This window comes from Ascidia mentula, chromosome 3 (assembly GCF_947561715.1).
Source record: "Ascidia mentula chromosome 3, kaAscMent1.1, whole genome shotgun sequence".
NCBI lineage: Eukaryota > Metazoa > Chordata > Ascidiacea > Phlebobranchia > Ascidiidae > Ascidia > Ascidia mentula.
The window spans coordinates 9,493,087-9,513,062 of record NC_138568.1 but is presented as its reverse complement, the minus strand read 5'-3'; the positions used below and the strand labels follow the sequence as shown (position 1 = coordinate 9,513,062).

The following is a 19,976-nucleotide window of genomic DNA, read 5'->3' as shown; positions in this document are numbered from 1 at the left end:
CTAGATAATTTTGTTTGGCCATTGTCATTTAGTTATAGTGGGTTTAGCGAAAGGTAAAGACAGGACAATATTTGTGTTTGTGGGAAGAAGGAAAAACTCAAAATGAGTGAATACGAAAAATGCAAAGGCGCGAAAATTCGTGCCAGAATAAAAGAAAGAATAGATGAAGAGAAACCAAACAAGGCTTTCTTTAAAACAGAAACAAAAAAGCAGGAAAGCAATGCGATCCGAGCACTCGAAGTTCAAGGCGAAATAACGACCGAGCAAAACAAAATTGTGGAAAGAATCACGAACTTCTATAGGGGCCTGTGGGGCAAACGAACTTTTTTCTTCAAGATCTCAAAGTAAAAGAATACGACACGGACGATTTTAGCCCCTACCCAAGCATAAAAGAAATAGAAGAAGCAATGAAACAAATGAATGAAAACGCTTCCCCAGGAGCAGGGAAGATACATTGACCACATAACGGGGGCATCGACGCAAACCAGATTATGACGTCACAATCGCTTTTAACAATGGACAAGGATGTGCGTGAAGTGCGCTGTAGTCTGAAACGCGTCAACTGAACCGTGAATGTTTTGAAGAATATAATGTGGGTTGGGTCCAGATTTCAGTTATGGTGTAGCCTGGAAGCATTAAATACTGTAATGTGGGTTGGGCCTAGATTTCAGTTATGGTGTAGCGTGGAAGCATTAAATGCTCTAATGTGGGTTGGGCCTAGATTTCAGTTCTGGTGTAGCGTGGAAGCATTAAATACTGTAATGTGGGTTGGGCCTGGATTTCAGTTGTGGTGTAGCATGGAAGCATTAAATACTCTAATGTGGGTTGGGCTTAGATTTCAGTTCTGGTGTAGCATGGAAGCATTAAATACTGTAATGTGGGTTGGGCTTAGATTTCAGTTCTGGTGTAGCATGGAAGCATTAAATACTCTAATGTGGGTTGGGCCTAGATTTCAGTTATGGTGTAGCATGGAAGCATTAAATACTCTAATGTGGGTTGGGCCTAGATTTCAGTTATGGTGTAGCCTGAAAGCATTAAATACTCTTAATGTGGGTTGGGCCTAGATTTCAGTTATGGTGTAGCGTGGAAGCATTAAATACTCTAATGTGGGTTTGCCCTGGATTTCAGTTATGGTGTAGCATAATAACTTTATACTCTGTGGGTTGCTATATGACTGGATATTATATATTTTTTTATATATACTATTATATTTTGGTTTTGCTTGGCTTACTTTGCACAAACTCAGACCATTAGAATGAAGCATGCTGCCAATGTGTTTAGATACATTAACATAATTTAGGTTGTACTATTTTGACTATGTTGGTTTCAACAAAAGACATATGACATTTGGGGCGACAAGTCAAACAGAAGACACAAATCAAAAGGTGTATTATGATTTTATTTCAAAAAAATTTTAAATGCTATATACTTGAATTTCAGCTGAACATCTGCAATGCTTCTATTGGAATATTGCATCTGTGGAAATAAAGTATAATTTGAATGAGGTAAGAATTACTGTTAAGTCTTTAAATATCATTTTGTGTAGTCGTTTTTACTCCTGCCCAAAAATGAAATTATTTTATATTATTACAAAATATTTTCACTTCGTATATTGTTTACATTGGATTTAAGAAAAATGGATAATCATGTATGATTCTTGATTGATAAAACAAAATTGTTACAAAGCTTTAACACTGCAGATTCTGCAAAGATAGAAGCCACCCTAAATAAGCTGCCAGATACAAATTTCCAAAACATAGTTTTTGCAAAGTTGAAATCTTTATAAAACACACTAATCTCATGTTAAACAGCATTTGTGTTATATATATTGTTTTGTGTATGCTAATTGTGATGCAATAAACTGTTTCTTCCACTGCCAGACAATGCAAATTTAAATGAACTTCATTTGGGCACAAACATTGCACTCCTTGTCACATGTCGCTACAAAAACAGTGCTATTTGTGTTGTAATCGATTTCTCTTTTTTATGGCAAACTAAGTGCATTTTAGGCTTTCCCAATAAATAATGTTTGCTTATATGTTGATGGACTGCATTTTTATGTTGTGTTTGAAAAATTCCTACCACGCCCAGGAGGCTTTTCCATGTGGTCGTTGGCATTTTTGATAACCCAGACGCCTCGCCAGTGGTAGATGCTAAAGAACCTCCCCACAGCTAGGTGGAAGATACTACTACACCGGGGCCCAAAGTTTTTTTCAAACATGAATGGGGATTTTTCCAGTTCCCACGAACATCAATGAGACTTATTTACGCCCAATCGTCGATAGTATATCGTTAATCTTAACAGTCATGATAACAGGGAGATTAGTTACATTCGGCTGTAAATTACCTGCGCCACGTCCTCACGTCTGCTTTTACAACATCACCAACTCACTGGATAAAGAAATCCATGCTTACACTTTCACATAAAATATTCTTAATTTTTAGTCTCATCAACTAACCACGACACGTGGAATTATTCTTAATACACAAAAGTGCCATTCAAGCCTAACCAATATGTGCCACATCAAACTCCCAATATTCTCGATATACATTTGCTTGACAGACCAACTGCTTAACAGCAACTTCAACACATACTGATTTGGGGTTGCATATGTTCCAGCGATCACTGACAATTCACACTATTACGTCACAGAGCGAACGGCGGGAGAGTAATCACGTGAACATGGCGCCAGCTGTGAAGTGCTTGTCGAATTTTCGCAACTTGTTGATGGCAGATAGTTTGGCAAACTCGATGCTTAAAGAGAAAAAAAGAATTGCAAGTGTTTATTAATTTTTGACTACCGTGCTGCGTTATACCCTGTCTATTAATAGTCAAACTCTTTTAACGCGTGAATGTTTTTTGGCCATAATAATCAGAAGTATATTGTGAACAACGTTAAAATAAGCTTTTGACAGGTTCCAACTGGTTGTCAAATGTAGCTTTATAGTTGCACACAGAAAACTATCTGTATTATTATTAACTTTCAGATTCTTTTACAATTAAAATTGTAGAAAAAGATGTATTCAAATGAAATTCATTTGTCGGATTTTACATCCACAAACATAGTTAAAAAGGTATGTAGGCATGTTGATAAAACAAAAACTGTTTTGACATCATTACAAGTTATTTCTTTGTCTATGTATAGTGGTTTCAGTTGAAACAGGATGCCAGAAACTGTGGACAACAGTTTCTGGAATCAGTCCAACTGAAATTAAAGGACTCACAAGTCAAAACTGAAGGTAAGGGGATTAGCTAAAACTCTCTTATAGGTAGCATAGCATAAAATTATTGTTTTTAATAGAAGTTTTGTTATTGTGTATTTAAAAAAATAAAAATGATGACGTAATTACGAAGTGGAGGTCAAAATTTGCTACTTTGTAATTCAGTTTCACATAAAGTTCATTGGAATGAGACCAATGGAATTCCATACATAATTACACAGGAGGAGCTCGGAAAAACATGTTGGCACTTTGACAGATACTTTGAAACTAAAACTAATTGTCCACTCCACTATGTAGTGACAATTTGTGATGTGTTACACTTTCCAGAGTACAAAAATAAGTTGATTGTTGCAAACTATTTGTCCTATAGGTAAACTTGTACGAAGTTGTTAATTTTGCATTAAACAGGATTGGAAGCACAATTTTAACTACCACACTGTATCTCATAGCTAAAGTTGTATAACCGACATTAAATGCAATGCAAATGTAGCATGCTATGAAATTGAGAGGATAAAAGTTGTGGTATATTGCATTTAAAAAGCAATAATTGCACTAAACCAAAAGGTAGACCATTCCTGGTGTAAAGCATAAAGTTTAGCATCGGTCATTTGTTTATATAGAACCAGGATACAACCTACTAGCTTGATAAGGCAAGTAAAGCAATCAGGCAACGCATGTCTGTCAAAGCTTCGCATTTGTTGCAAGAAATAGGATTTTATGTAAAATTTGTAAAAGTCATGTTTGAGCCAGAAAATCAAGGCAAAATAAAGGTTAGCTTCATTATGTTGTTACTGTTGAATGTAGATAGACGGACATCTATGTTTTTTAGCAACATACATTTAAGAATCCAAATGAGTCGGACAGTTTGCACAGTGACCACCAAAAGGCACAGGTAGTTGTTTGGGTATTCAGATATTGTTTTTCATTTGACACTTTGCAGTGGGTTAGCTCGATGGATGAAGCTTATGAAGTAATTGAAAAGTTTGAAGTTTCAACCCTAACAAAGTTTATCAAAAAGGAGAAGGATGAATGTTACATCTTGTTTGCCAGTAATTGCCGATTTCTATGAATGCGCATTTTTCTCTACACTAATGTGTGTTGCAATATCATACGGTCTGTGACGCAATAATAAGAGACCAGGTTTTAAGTGACAACGCAACGTGGTTTTGTCCTTTTTGTATCCGACAACTGTGCAGCACAGTGCTACGTCATTTCATTCTTGCAAAAGGTTTTTTGTGTTGCGAGCGAGCATTTTCTGGTGAGTCTATTTGTACATATGTGTGAAACGACTGAAGTACCGAATTACCGAAATGTGTAAATTGTAATTTTGGTTAATTTAACTGCGATGACTTAGAAGTCAGTTCGCTGAACGGTATAGCTGCCCTTGTTAAAGTGATTAAGTTTACACACGGTGTTGACGCTGTCTTTGTACTCGCAGTGTCTCTCTTGCATTTGTACACACGTGAAGCGTGTGGTATTCAATCTTCTGTCGCCCAAAGTTATCGGTAAGCATTGTGTGTGTTACGTCATAGTGGCGCATTGTAGTTTATGCTGCCTGTTTCGTTTAGGTGTGCGACAGTAACTGCTTCGACCGTCTTTGTGGTCCAGAGTTTCCCGGTTCCCGAATAGTTGGTGAGCCTTATGCTGTAATTGTCTACGTGAAGTGTATTTGTTTGACACATTGCCTTCTGTGTAGAAACCGTGTTCTAAGGGTCCACGTGTCCTACGTGTCTTTCGTCTCCTCCCGACGTCTGTAACGTCTACACTTCGAATACATTCCATCTTGCGTACGAGTGCGTACTGCACATTCGATTACAAAATTAACATCAACTGAGTGAGCGAGTTTGAGGCCCATTAAAGACACGCGTTTTAACTGCGGGAATTCCGCCTCGTGTGACGTTCCGCGCCAAGAACCGGGGCGCGTTCAACGGACGTTACATGAAAGTTTCAACTGTTTGTTGAAAGCAAGTTTAACTATTTGGTAAAGGCAACCTTGCCAAGTTCGCCTTTCAATAAGGCAGAACCAAGTGTTTCTCCACCGACACTTCCTGATGCTGTCGTTGATCGTCTTCGACGACTGAGTGGACAATACATCGTCGCTGAGTGTCTGATGAAGGATCACCGCAACTTACAAGTGCTTGAGACTGTCTTGGTTACTTTAGAACAGCTTTTTATTGATGCGATGGACGCCTACAAGGCATATCCCGAGCTTGCCGATGATCTTGCAAGCGTAAAGAAAAACAAAACTGAATTTGACGACCGAGTTGCCCACTGGGTTTGTGAGGCAAACTCGCATTCTTGTCGTGATTTATCTGGGCATGTAACCAGCCCTGGTGGAAGCGGTGACGGTAGTCTGAAGGACAACAAATCGTCCTGCGGACGAAGTATGCGCTCTAGTTCTTCGGCAAGTAGTAGAGCCCGACAACACAGCTCGCGCGTCTTGCTGTTCAACAGACCGCTCAAAGACAGAAGCTGGCGCGACAACACGCCGAAGAAGAACAGCGCCGAAAGGATGACTTGGAAATGTTGGGGCTGCAACATCGACTGCAGGCCGCCGAGGTGGAAGAGAAGGTTTGGGACGAGATGTCGGGAAACACGGAATACGTGACGGTGAGAGGTTCTGGGGAATCATCCGTATCCTCCACAGAGAAGCCGCTCGAGGATCAGCGTCGCGTCCTGTTTACGTCACCTCCCGTCACGTCGCAGCGAAGCCCTTCGGATCGGCGGTATGTGTTTGACTATGTAGCCCCGGCTGGGTCCTTGTCTAATTCTATGCCTGTAAAGAAACCCTCATGTGAAGGACAAGGTTCTTCTGATCTACCAAATGTAAATGCTACTTCCGCATCTGCTAAGCTAACAAGTGCACATGGTAGTGAAATCGTATCGCTTGTAAAGCACATTAACAGACCCAAGCCTGAAGTAATTGTATTTGACGGCAATCCAATGAACTATTGGCGGTTCGTTCGCAATTTTGATTCTCGTATCGATGACGATGGAGCCAAATTGTCGTATTTGATCCAGCATTGTGAAGGCAAGGCCCGTAAACTGATTGAGCACTGCTATAGACTGAAGGAAAACGGTTACCGACAAGCGAGAGAGTTGCTATTTCAACAATATGGCAAGTCCCATATAATTGCTCATGCCTGTGTAAGGTGCGTTGTGAACGGTCAAGAGTTACGACCAAATGACGCTGCTGGTTTAAGCGAATTGGCGCAGTCGCTGCGCGATTGTTTACTTACACTTTCAGACCTTGACGAGCATTCCGAGATGAATAACTACCCTACGCTGATTGCGGTGGCAAATCGTTTTCCATTCAAGATGCAGGAGAGCTGGAAATGGCATGTTGAGAAAATAGTCAGGACGACCGGCCGTGAACCCCAATTCGAACACCTGGTCGAATTCGTAGAAACGGAGGACCGGATTGCGAATTCGCTCTTTAGTCGTATGTTGGACGAGCATCGCAACGAAGCCAAGAAAGCTAAAGGTAAAGGTGGTCATGTAAAGGCTTCTAGTCACGTTGTTGTAAAGGAAGAAGAGTCTGCCCAAGGCCCGTGCTGGGCCTTCCAACGTTCCAGTAGTCCCTCTGTGTCCGTGCTGTTCGGGAAGGCACAGCCTTACAAAGTGCGAGGAATTTAAGTCCCGGTCGTTCCGTGATCGCTTGCGCGTTACCCGACGCCGCAGACTGTGTGACAACTGTTTTCGATTTGGACATTTTGCTACAAAGTGCAACAGCCCCAAAGCGTGCACAGTGAAGGACTGCAACGAAGCTCATCACACCTTGTTGCATCCACCGGAGAAGAGAGAAAACGAATCCTCCCCTGTCATGGGAACGGCACCGGAACGGACTGTCTGTTCGGTTGTGTCGGCAAGTGAAAAGGACTGTCATGCTTCTTCTGGTCGCCAGAATGTCAATCTGATGATGGTTCCCGTCAAGATCAGTGCTAACGGAAGGTGCGTAAACACGTACGCTCTTTTGGATACTGGTTCTGGTGTCACTTTGTGTGACAAAAGGTTAACTGAAAGACTTGGGCTGAAAGGTGAACCGAGCAACGTGACGCTAAAAACGGTCAACGGAGACAGTCGCAGGCGCGAGGGCAAGAGGGTCGGCTTGACCGTTGCTTCGCTTGATGGTGCTGCAACTGTGGAACTCCCGGAAGTGTTTGCCGTTGATTGTTTGCCTATTTCCGCCAACAAGTTTCCGACAAAGATAGAATTGAACGGACTGCCTCATATCAAGGATTTGTCATTCCCGCGTGTTGACTGCAGTGAAGCTTTGCTGCTGATTGGTTTGGATGTGCAAGAAGCCTTTATCGTGCAAGAAGTACGGAAGGGAAAACCGAAGCAGCCTATTGCATTAAGGGTTCCACTTGGATGGGCCTTAGCAGGACCTGTCTGCAAGAAATCAAACGATTGGTTTGCAGCAAACTTTACCCAAGTTGCCGATGATTCGCTACAGGATAAGCTAGAGCGAATGTGGAAGACCGACTTTCAGGATACCAACTGCACAGAAACGCCTATGTCCCGTGAAGACCGGTATGTTTTAGATAAAATGAAGAACGGTGTGAAATTCCAGCAGGGACATTATGAGTTGCCTTTGCCGTGGCGTCCGAATGCGCAGCCGCTGCGCAACAACAGGGACATGGCACTAAACCGTCTGAGATCTTTGGAACGCCGCCTGATGCGTGATGGCTTTCTGCGGGACGCTTACATCAAGACGGTCCAGGGTTACATAGCTAAAGGCTATGCAGAGGAGATTCCTAATGAGAAACAGACCAAAGACGTTGTGTGGTATCTGCCACATCATCCTGTCACAAATCCGCACAAGCCAGGAAAGGTGCGGGTGGTTTTTGACTGCGCCGCCAAGTATCGCGGGCAGTCGCTGAATGAAGCTCTCCTTCAGGGCCCGGACATGACCAACTCGTTGGTTGGTGTCCTTTCAAGATTTCGGATGGGACAGGTGGCTCTCGTGGCCGACGTGGAAGCCATGTTCCATCAGATACGTGTACAACCGACTGATTGCGACGCACTTCGATTTCTGTGGTGGCCCGGAGGCGATATGTCGAAGAAGCCCACGGCACACCGGATGCTGGTTCACCTGTTCGGGGCAGCTTCCTCCCCCTCATGTGCGAGCTTTTGCCTGAAGCAGGCTGCTGATGATTTACGAAACAAGTTTCCAAGTGAGGTCGTCGAGACCATAAAGAAGAATTTCTACGTCGACGGCTGTCTGAAGTCTGTATCAACTGAAGCAGACGCTATAAATCTTGTCCAGAGTATTTGCACACTTCTTAAGAGGAAGGGATTTCGTTTGACCAAGTGGGTTAGCAACAGCGAGCGAGTTCTCGCGTCCATTGGCGAAGAGGAACGAGCAAAATCGGTGAAAAAGCTGAATCTGGATGGATCGTCGTGCGAGAGATTACTCGGAGTTCGGTGGAACATTTGCTCAGACGAGTTCGGGTTCTGCGTTGACGTAAAGCAGCCGAAGTCTTTTACCAGAAGAGCCATCCTGTCAGTGATGAGTTCGTTGTATGATCCTCTCGGTTTTGCAGCGCCTGTGATCGTGGTGGCAAAGACGATGCTAAGAGACCTCTGCAGGAAACAACTTGGTTGGGACGACGTGCTTTCCGATGAGGATTCCGAAACGTGAAGGAAATGGTTGCAGCAATTACCACGGTTGAAGGATGTCGTTCTACCTAGATGCGTGAAGCCAAGCAGTTTCGGTAAGGTGCGAAAAACGGAATTGCACCATTTCGCAGATGCGTCATCCACAGCTTATGGTGCGGTGAGGCTGGTGGATGAGCGAGGACGCATTCACTGTTCGTTTCTGATGGGTAAAGCACGTGTTGCCCCACTGAAGACGTGTTCGATTCCCGGTCTGGAGTTGAAGGCCTCCGTTGTTTCAGTTAAGTTGGATCAACTTGCAAGGAAGGAATTGGATCTGGTCGGATGCCAATCTGTGTTCTGGACAGACTCGACTGCCGTTCTTCAAAGCATTCGCAACTGCAACAAGCGCTTTCCGGTGTTCGTAGCAAACCGCTTGGCCAAAATTGAAGAGGCATCTCATCCAAATCAGTGGAGGCATGTAAGCACAAAGGTGAACCCTGCTGACGAAGCGTCACGTGGACTTGGTGTGAACAAATTTCTAAGATCTAGCCGATGGCTCAGTGGACCCCAGTTTCTTTGGGAAAGAGAAGATACATGGCCCTCTTCCCCCGACCTGTCCAACGTGCCGATCGAGTTTCTTCAAATAAAGAAGGAAGCTCAAACTGTTTGTCTCGTCGCCAACGGATCGACTTATTGCCAAGTTTTCGTCCTGGAATCGGCTAAAGAAGGCTGTCGGATGGATTCTCCGATACAAGTCGATGTTGCTGGCCAATAGGTTTCCGTCGAAGTGCAGGGTGCTGACTGGTCAATTGACTGTCGTCGAACTCAAAGCTGCTGAGCTTGGTATCGTGAAGTACGTGCTGGGGCGCAGTTTCCCAGACGTCATTGCTACAGTGTCAAAGGCAAAGGACGGATAGAAATGTATATATCCCTTTTAGATGCAACAAAATCGGTACCATCTCATGATATCCCCATTAGGTTCATTAAGCTAGTTAAATACATAATTTCACCCTTTCTGTCGGAGGTGTATAACTGGTGTATTCGTAATGGACAATATCCCGTAGTTCTTAAGTCGGCAGAAGTAATTCCCATACACAAAAATGGTTCTGTGAGTGAGTGCACTAATTACAGGCCAATATCATTATTGTCCCCTTTTGCAAAAATTTTTGAAAAAATTATTCACAGCCGCCTATATAACTACCTTGAAAAAAGTAAGTTAATTTCACAGCATCATTACGGATTTAGAAGCAAACATTCCACGTCACTCGCCATTTACGATATTTACGAGAAGCTGTTAGAATCTTTTGACAATAAACAGTTCACATGCGCCATTTTTCTAGACCTGTCTAAGGCATTCGACACCGTAAATCACGAGAAGTTGTTGGAAAAGTTAGAGCGCCGGTATGGAATTAGGGGAAATACCCTACACTTAATCCGCAGTTACCTTGTAGGTAGAAGTCAATGCACTAGAATAGGAAATTCTGTGTCGGATATTAAACCCATAACATGCGGTTGCCCACAGGGTTCGCCATTAGCTCCTTTACTTTTTTTATTGTACATCAATGACCTTCCGCAAGTATCCTCTTTTACAACCAAATTGTTTGCTGACGACACGGTTCTTACAATGACCTCCCCTTCACTTATTGACTTACAATCCCGTGTTAACGAACAACTCACAAATGTTGACAACTGGTTAAGGCACAATCGACTTTCTCTCAACATTCGGAAAACAAAGTTCCTATTGTTTTTCCCTTCCACCTCAAGCACTGGCAATTTCACCGTCACCATCGGTCATGAAAAACTTTTGCGATCAGATAATATTAAGTACCTCGGTGTATACATTGATGACAAACTAACCTGGACAACTCACATTCATCATTTAGAAAAGAAATTGTCACAAGCATGCGGCACTTTTTTTCAGTTGCGAAATTATCTTGACGTTAAAACTTTGAGAAACGTTTACTATTCATTTGTATATTCCCATATTCAGTACGCTATCGGTGCTTGGGGTGGAGGATCGGCACTCTCACTGAAAAAACTCAACACTATTCATAATAATATACTCCGCTCCATAACCTTTAGTTCCTTTCAAAGCCACGTCACGCCATTATATAAGAAATTAGATCTCACAAAAATTAGAGACATTTACAAACTCGAACTGGCCAAAGTAATGCACGATTTCCATACCGGCAATCTACCGGCCTCCTACAACTCCTTATTTTCGTTAGTAGGCACAGTGCACGATCATTTCACAAGAAATGCATCGCAAAAGAACTTATTTCACCCAAGAGTTAACACCACCTTCGGCTTACGTATGCTTAAACATAGGGGCCCACAGATATGGGAGGAAATAAACCCTTCCATTAGATCGCTCTCCCGTCCATCATTTAAAAAAAAAATCCGCCAATGTTTCACATCTCAGTATTAACTTCCTTTTTCATCCACCCTGTTAGCAGTCCGTTTTCCCCTTTTTTCTTGTAGTCCTCCTGTCGTTTATTGCGTTTCTTCTGTCTTTTTTTTATGGTGTTTTTATGCATATTCCACTGTACACTCTACGCCTAAATGAACAATTTACTACCGTAGGATCCGTTGTTGTTTCAGACCTAGGAGCGCTGCACACCAACATCATAACGTGCCATTGATCGTCAACAAGCGCAACCTCCATACGATCCTGACCATCTCCAACCAAAACCACCACGTTTGAACTGTCCTCGGGACGTTAAGGTCTGTCGATGTGGATCAAAGGAAACGTTCTGAGAACCGAGTTGGCGTTTGCGTTTCGATGGGTTTTGCTTTGGCCAGCACGGCCGGGTGGCCACCTTTTCGTCACATGCAGCTTGTCGCAACCCATCACCTCCCAGTGCGACTGGCTTCGATCCTACGGCAGACGGTGATTCTCCGTGAGGAAATCACCTTTACATGGGCGCCTGACTCGATAACCTTTATGGTTTTATCGGTGCCCATGCCATTTCATTTCCTTGTTTTTTGTTCGTCGCGTAGTTGCTTTTCTCGCAAAATAAACATGATTTGATTTGATTTGTCATTAATACACCCTTTCTTTAGCGATGGTTGTGGCTCTATAGGGCAGACAAGTTAAAGGTTTTGATTCGCACCAACAATGGTGTTGAGAGACAAAACCGTGTTCTTAAAGAATGCCATGTTCGATTTAGGACAGATAAGTCATTGTCTGGCTTGATCATAATTTTGCACAAGGAATTTTTACCTAATGCATTAGAGAAGTAAGTTGTATACCTCTTAACATTAATTTTTGGGTATCCAGTAAAATTAATTTATTCATAAATTTGTTTAGATACAAACAAGAAAACTTGAGGTCTTCTGGAAATTACAGAAGTTACAATGCAGACATTCCCAACTTCCTTCGAAATCGACCAAAAAAGTTGGTAAAACATTGCATTAAACGTATAGGAGAGTCTACAAACATTCAGGCAAGTTCAATTTGTAGAAAGGGAGATATGTTTACTGTGGTAAGCAGTTCATCTTCAGAAATATACACCATAAAATTTGGCAATGATAGGAACTTTCCCAAGTGCACATGTCATGATTTTTTGCACAATTTTTTACCATGCAAACACATGTTTGCAATTTTTAACAAATATGTAGATGTTGGATGGCATAGTTTGCCAGAATGGTATTCCAATTCGGTTTACATGGTTTTGGATCCAGCGGTTGTAAACCAATTGTCAGTTGAAACTGTTTCTGATTTTGTGGTTAAAAATGAAGAAATCAAGGATACCACCACAAGTCAATCAAAAACTCAACCTGAAAACATTGCGGTAACTGATGAACAAACCACAGGTCGCAAGCAAAGCCATCAAAAGTTTCTTGATTTGATGAAGCATTTGATAGATCTCTCTTATGATGTCAGTTCCAAGCAAGTTTTGGATGAAGGCATTTCAAATATTGAATCAGTTATTACAAAATTTTCGAAAGCATGTTCTTATGATGCCGGTCTTCGAATAACTAGGCCTCCTGAGCTTAAGTCTTTGAAAAGGAAGTGAAAATCAACATTCCCTGAAAAAGGTTCTCATGATGAGTTGCCTCGCAAGCGACCAAAGCCAAACCCATTTTCTTCACGGGTTGGGCAGTTTGCAAACCTCATGCAACCACTGCATCATGTAACCACTTTATTTCCAATACCCAAGAAAAATGAAAAACGAAGAACAGTAAAGGCAGCCATTTATGAACAAACAAGTGAAATGGAGTTAATGAATGATAGGAGTGAAAAACCAGGAGTACAACAACACATCACAGCTCACATTAAGGGTTACAATGCTTCAAGTAAGGTTTTGCAAAATGGTCCTCATTTAATTACCCTTTTGGAGTTAAAATCCCTTGATGACTCATTGCCACAACATGAAGTTTATACCTTGAAACAATGTGATAGCAGATTTAATGTTGGTTGGCTTTATGATGAAGTGATTAACAGCTACTTATGGCAATTAACAAACATGTACCAACATACCCTGTATGTTTGTTCTACTGTGGCTCAAACATTGCAAAGGAGAGTTTCAATTAAAAAAGTTTGGGAAGGAGTAAATTTGCAGGCAAAACAAGCAATTTTTATACCTTGGAACCCCTCAGGTTTACACTGGGTTTTGCTTGTTGTTGAAATTGTTAGCCGAAAAATGTTCTACATAGACCCATTGACAATGCCTTGTTTGCAAACCGACAACAATGTTAAAACTGCAAAAGCCATGGTCAACTATTTGTTAACAACAAAATTTGGTTGGAAAGTTACTGCTTTGGAAACTCCTCAAAGAACAAAACAACCTGATGGATCAAGTTGTGGAGTAATGATTTGTATGTATGCCAAATGGCTAGCAACTGGAAAAAGTCTCCAGCAAAACACTTTTGTGCACAGCTATAGGCTTGAAATCTTAAGTTTGCTTGCCGGAAAATGCCTTCATAATACAATGGAGAAAAAAATATGTAAATCATGCAATGATAATGTTACTGACCCCTTTCAACTGGACTGGATTGAATGCACTCGATGCAAACAGTGGTTTCATATCAAATGTGTTGCTACTTCACTTGAAAATGCTAAAGAAATATATTTTGTTTGTCCACTGTAGATCAATGGTTGCATCCTAATTATTCATCCTTGTATTTCATAAAAACAACCATTATTTTCTGGAGATAGCGGCCTAGTTGAACGCAAGTGTGGTCAACCAACCAAATAAATCTAGGTAAATGCCAATTGAGTGTGGTTAACCCAAAAAGCCACTTTTTGCTTCAAATTTAAATACTGACCAGTGCAATTGACCCAATTTGGTTTATGGCAATGGGTCAAATTCCCCACGAATAATTAGCATTGGTTGGTGAGGGTTAACCGAATCAGTGGAAACACTGAAGCGCTAAATACCAATTGGTTACTTTTTATGCGAAGTGTTTTGGACAAACTAATTTAAAGAATTACCAATTTTATCCACAAAAATTATGTTTTATTTTTTGAAATGTAAATAATGAAAATCTAGGTAAATGCCAATTGAGTGTGGTTAACCCAAAAAGCCACTTTTTGCTTCAAATTTAAATACTGACCAGTGCAATTGACCCAATTTGGTTTTTGGCAATGGGTCAAATTCCCCACGAATAATTAGCATTGGTTGGTGAGGGTTAACCGAATCAGTGGAAACACTGAAGCGCTAAATATCAATTGGTTATAAAAAATATCCCAGTTTTGTAGGGCTACAGGCGAGGGCCTTCTGGGAAAAAAAAGGCCAACGGCCATATATGAGGAACCCCCTGGGTGTGGCAGAAATCCCCATTTTATTTTGATTATTTTATATTTTTTCACATATTTGTCTGCTCGCTCTAGAAGCCACCCACAACAGTAACAAACTGACAAAAAAAACACTAACAAAAATTTTCTCTTTATTTTTCTGAAAGAAAAACACACATTTACCCATAGGAAGGAAACATATGTTAATAAACACTCACATTTATGTGCTCTCAACAGACACCTTCAAAACAAAATAAAACAGTGTAGTGCAAAGATATGTGTAACATGTTTTTATTCAATACTTAACTCCTTTTTTTGGTGCGCTGTCATCCTGAAAATAAAACAGTGTAATGCAAAGATATGTGCAACATGTTTTATTCAATACTTACTCCTTTTTTTGGTGCGCTGTCATCCTGAAAATAAAACAGTGTAATGCAAAGATATGTGTAACATGTTTTATTCAATACTTACTCCTTTTTTTGGTGCGCTGTCATCCTGAAAATAAAACAGTGTAATGCAAAGATATGTGCAACATGTTTTATTCAATACTTACTCCTTTTTTTGGTGCGCTGTCATCCTGAAAATAAAACAGTGTAATGCAAAGATATGTGTAACAGGTTTTATTCAATACTTACTCCTTTTTTTGGTGCGCTGTCATCCTGAAAATAAAACAGTGTAATGCAAAGATATGTGCAACATGTTTTATTCAATACTTACTCCTTTTTTTGGTGCGCTGTCATCCTGAAAATAAAACAGTGTAATGCAAAGATATGTGTAACATGTTTTATTCAATACTTACTCCTTTTTTTGGTGCGCTGTCATCCTGAAAATAAAACAGTGTAATGCAAAGATATGTGTAACAGGTTTTATTCAATACTTACTCCTTTTTTTGGTGCGCTGTCATCCTGAAAATAAAACAGTGTAATGCAAAGATATGTGCAACATGTTTTATTCAATACTTACTCCTTTTTTTGGTGCGCTGTCATCCTGAAAATAAAACAGTGTAATGTAAAGGATTATGTAACAGGTTTTATTCAATACTTACTAAATTATTTTGTGAGTTTTTCTTCTAAAAACAAAATAAATAGATTTTTAATTACACATTATTTTTGCATTATGGCAGTAATGGATATAGTACACACTACCTCCGCATTCCTTTTGCGGTCCTGCATAACAATAAAGAAATGTCAACAATGTGAGAAGGTATTGTTTTAAATTTAAATAGGTTGTCAAACTTGTATACACCTGGTAGTCTTTCCACGTTTTGTGGTTCAACCATCTAAAAAGTATTCGAAATCACAATATTGTTGCAGTTTGACTTACCACAAAATTACCCTTACCTCGCTGTTGCTGAAATAAGTCCTTCACTGCCAAAAAAATGCAAAAAACTGAGATGAACACAATTAAAGTCAGTTTAAAACAAATCACCTCTGCTTTTCCTGAAACTGCTGCCTGGAAAGATACCTTTAAAGGCAACACATGCAGTGGTCAAAACATTATTAATTAATATACCAATGTCCCAAACAAACCTTGGCCCAGGCAGCCTTTTACGTTTTCTGCTTATCTCCTTTGCATAAATGTTGTAATTTACACTTGATATTGTCATATTGCAAAAAAAACTAAAATAAAGACTTACATGTTCGTCAGCTTTTCGTTTTGTTTTCTACGAAACGCACACATTACCAAAAAATTTGAATTATCATCAAAAACTAAAAAAACTAACGTGCTCTCCCATCCAATATACGATATTGGCATTAGCCATATTGCAATGAGAAAAATTCATCCTGCAATTGAGAGAAAATATAAACAATGCAAATTCTTACATTTAAATCATTTTAGTGCTAATGCTTACTTTTCTGACTTCAACTTTGCTTCACCTAAACAGTTTAACTTCACATGCGACGCATACGACGTAAGCCCGCCATTGAACTGAAGTAACCTCTTGACGCACGTGGGTTTTCCCCATACCGCCCATCCGTGAGGTGGTTTAAGTGTCTACCCAAACTTCCAATTGGCTTTCAAATAAACAGTTGTAAACCTTGTATCACTTGTGCCTTTTGTATAAAGTATTTTGACATTGGTATGCTAGATTTAAAATAGAAAGCGAGGTTTGATTTAATTGGACATTAACAACTCTAAATACTCTCCTTACAATTCATGAGAAGTACATAGTTTAGGAGAAAGTTGATGATTTTGCAGTAGAAGTTAAATACAATAGAACTGGACAACACTTGGTAATACGGCACAAATTTCGGTTCACGTATCAAAAATATCCTATGTACGGGGCTGTTTTTTAAGTTATAATAGTGCCTCTTCCACTTTAAACGTCCATGAAGAAAGTTAAGCGCCTTTAACATGTAATTAACCGGGCTTTCCTAGAAAATAATAGGACACAGTTTAAATGTATTTTTAGTTTAATTTTAACATAGTGTTAGGGCCAATGCATACACAACTTACGTCCTCAGCAAATTTAGTCATTGATTCAAACAATGCAAACAATGTCGTTTGTGAGGCAACACGCACGATAGTGACGCACAATTGTGACGTAAATCTGGAGTTGGTTTTAACACAGAGGCTGGGTTCTAGTGATTTCCACGGTTCTTTAGCATCTACCCACTTACCCGCTTTGAAAATAGAGATCATATGGAAGCACTGATGCACGACGCTAACCGACGCATGACAACACCCATTGTGACCGCACAAACAAGGTTTGCGTCTGACTTTCGGAGGTGTAAGTGTGATAACCTAAAATTCAATCGGCAGACCGTCGAGCCCCGGAGCTGCATTTCTGTTCATGTCTTTCATAGTCTCTTCTATTTCTTGTATATTAAGGTATGGGTTGAAGTCTGCCGTATCTATATCTTTCGTTTTTAGGAAGAGGTCTTGTTCTTTTTCATCCGTCTTTTCTTCTTTTCCCCATAGCTTCTTGTAGAAGTTCGTTATCTCCGTGATTATTTCTTCTTTATTTGTTGTGATGTAGCCTTGATGCTTAGGGCTCGGAATGCATTATTTTCCTGTTTTCTGTTTTCTATCTTGAAAAAGGCTTTGTCTGGCTTTTCTTCGTTTGTTTTCTCTTTTATTCTGGCTCTAATTTTGGCTCCTATACATTTCTTTTTCTCTAGGATGTATGTTTAAATCCAGATTATCTTTTTTAAGTTTCTCCATTAGTTGATTCATTTCTCTTTGATTTCTTTCGTGTTCTTTCATTTCTTTGTTTGTCTTTTCTTTTCCAAAGGTTATTGTTGTCTTTTTTATTTTATTTTTCATTTGGATCCAATATTCAAAGGTGTTAATGCTGGGGGGTCCGTTTGTTTGGTATTGCTTAATTACTTTTTATGTTAAATTTCCAATACGGTTTCCCCCATAAGTAATTTTCGGCTATTTTTAGTTGGATGCACGGAGCCAGATTGTGGCCAGAAAAGTGTGTCGGTATGTGTTTGAAGGATTTAAGGCTACTAAGGGTGTGTATGTTACAATATAATTTATCAATTCTTGTGGCAGAGTTCTTTGTGACGTGGGTAAAGGCTTTTTTTTGTGGGAAAAGGTGTCCTCTAAGCCAGTGTTTTTCAACCTTTTTGAGCCACGGAACACTTTTTTTATTAAAATAGTCTTGCGGAACACCAAACGAAATTTAATATAATGCAATAAAACAAACAACACAACTACAATACATTCAATCCAGTTTATATCAGTGCGATGTCTGGGCCTGTTTGGATGAGCACAAAGTTGATACAAACTCGAAGCTCTTCCACATTTTTCAATCGCTCTCGTTTTTTGACTTTTATAGCAGTCATGCTTGCAAAACTCATCTCACAAAGATAAGTTGTAGAGAATGGAACCAAAGTCAAAATAGCCTTGTTTGCCACAACAGGAAACTCCTTGGAAGCCATCACCCAAAATCGATCCAAAGGTAGATCGAAAAATCGTAATCTCAACGCGCGATCTTGTCCAAGTTGAATAAATTCTTCTTGCTCCTGTACAGTCATGACTTTGTCAAAAGCTGTTGCTGAGCTATAAGGATCCCTGACCCAGTCAAGGCGTTCGGTGGTAACAGAAGGGAAATAAAGCAGCAGTGTTCACATTTCTTTGACATTTTTGGGTAAGTGGGAACATAACAAGGACTGTATTTTTCACATGTTGTTGCCAAAGCTGCACCTTTGAACGAAATCCATTTATTTTGTCTGTGCTGGTGAGGAAATTTTCATTTCGGCCTTGCATCCGTATGTTTAGTTCATTTAAATGTTGGAATATGTCGGCCATGTATGCTAACTTTGCACACCAATCATCACATGCGAGTAGCTTTGCCTCATCAAAGCCTTTATCAGTTAAAAACATCTTGAGCTCATTTTTCAATTCATAAACACGAGATAAGACTTTTCCCCGTGACAGCCATCTGACTTCCGTGTGAAGCAGTAAAGTTGTGTAATCTGCTCCCATTTCCTTACATAAAGCTGAAAATATGCGACTTTTTAGTGGTCTTGTTTTTACAAATTTAACCATCCTCACAACAGCGCCAAGCACAGAAGCTAAATCTGCTGGCAAAGTTTTTGCAACCAAGGCTTCTCGGTGCAAAAAGCAGTGTGTAAGTACGACAGCTGGGTTTCTCTCTTTAACTCTGCTAACAAAGCCTTTGTGACGCCCGACCATGGCTGCTGCTCCATCTGTACAAATACTTTTACAGTTTTGCCATTCAAGTCCTCCTTGTTCAAAATAATCTGAAGTAACACGAAATATTTCTTCCCCTGTAGTGTTCTCAGGCAGTCTCTTGCAAAACAAAAAGTTTTCTTTAATAGAATCTCCATCCACAAAACGTACGTTTGCCAAGAGTTGAGCATGTCCATGATGTCTGTTGACTCATCTACTTGTAATGAAAATTTTCCGCTAACACGTACCGTTTCCAAAACAAGTTTTTCGATGTCCACAGACATGTCTTCGATACGTCTTGCAATTGTATTGTCTGAGAGGGGGATTTTGGCTACTTCTTTAACTGCACCAGAACCAAGCATCTCATTTACAATAATCTTGCAAGCCGGTAATATTATTTTCTCTGCTGCAGTATGTGGATGCTTTGACTTAACTACGAGCTCAGCTAGAAGGTAGCTCACTTTTAGAGCTTTTTCAGAGACTGTTAATACTCGTTTCATTAAATTTGCTTGTTCGGTATTGTCTTTACGAAGGCGAACGAAATAATCTTTTTTCTTGGTTTTGAATGATGGGTGGTTTGTTTCTAAATGGCGCTTCAGCGTAGCTGGAACCATTGCACTGTTGCATAGCTCTTTCCCACGTATCAAACATAATGGGATCGGGGCGGTCACATCACCAGAGAAAGTAAATCCAAACGAAACGTAATCCTCCTGTATATTTTACTTTTTTTTCATTGTTTGCAGAACTGGTCTGTTCATTTGCACCTTTC

General features: G+C 40.2%; 1 protein-coding gene across 1 annotated transcript in view; it reads right to left on the bottom strand.

The window, feature by feature from the left end:
* The window catches only part of LOC145895017 (uncharacterized), a 126,163-nt gene that overhangs the window by 105,310 nt on the left and 877 nt on the right, over window positions 1–19,976 (bottom strand). The gene's annotated exons all lie outside the window — the stretch shown is intronic.